Source organism: Meles meles, chromosome 1 (assembly GCF_922984935.1).
Source record: "Meles meles chromosome 1, mMelMel3.1 paternal haplotype, whole genome shotgun sequence".
Taxonomy (NCBI): domain Eukaryota; kingdom Metazoa; phylum Chordata; class Mammalia; order Carnivora; family Mustelidae; genus Meles; species Meles meles.
Window position 1 is genome coordinate 174,199,105 of NC_060066.1, and position 531 is coordinate 174,199,635.

At 61.2% G+C, this 531-nt stretch overlaps 1 protein-coding gene across 1 annotated transcript in view; it reads left to right on the forward strand.

Annotated features, from left to right (window-relative positions):
• SLC1A7 (solute carrier family 1 member 7) overlaps positions 1-531 on the forward strand; it is a 45,847-nt gene that overhangs the window by 42,208 nt on the left and 3,108 nt on the right. The gene's annotated exons all lie outside the window — the stretch shown is intronic.

A 531-nucleotide genomic window follows, 5' to 3' on the forward strand; every position in this document is an offset into this window, starting at 1 on the left:
GCAGAGCTGGGCGGGAGGCGGGCCTCAGGGCATCCTTCTGCCCAGCCCTCTGGCCTTGGTCTTTGTATGGGGGTGACCGAGTCCTCTAGCAGCTGCTTGCTGAGCCCTCACTGTGGTGGTAGATCATGGGAGGAGCAGAGGGGAGCAAAGGAAGAGAGAGCCTGCCCTCAGGGAGCCTGGGCCCTCGTGGGGAGGTGGTATTTGTCCACCAGCCAGCTTCATTTGGGCGGCACAGGGCTTTGTGGTTCTCAGGGCTCCTTCCGTAACTCTGTGGAGTAGGCTAGCCCACTCCATGGGAGGACAGGCAGGGGAGCCATCAACTCCCTTGCCAGACCGTGTGGTCCCTCAGAAGGAAGGCTCAGAAGGAAGCAGGGCGGAGTGGAACTGGGGCCCCGAGAGGGCCTGGGTGACCTCTCAAGGTCCCACAGCATATCTGTAGGCAAACCAGTCACACGGTTTGCTCATTCCGTCCACCCCAGTGTCTAACCTCATTTCTTCCTGCTGCTACCGAGGCCTGTTTCCCCTCCCCAG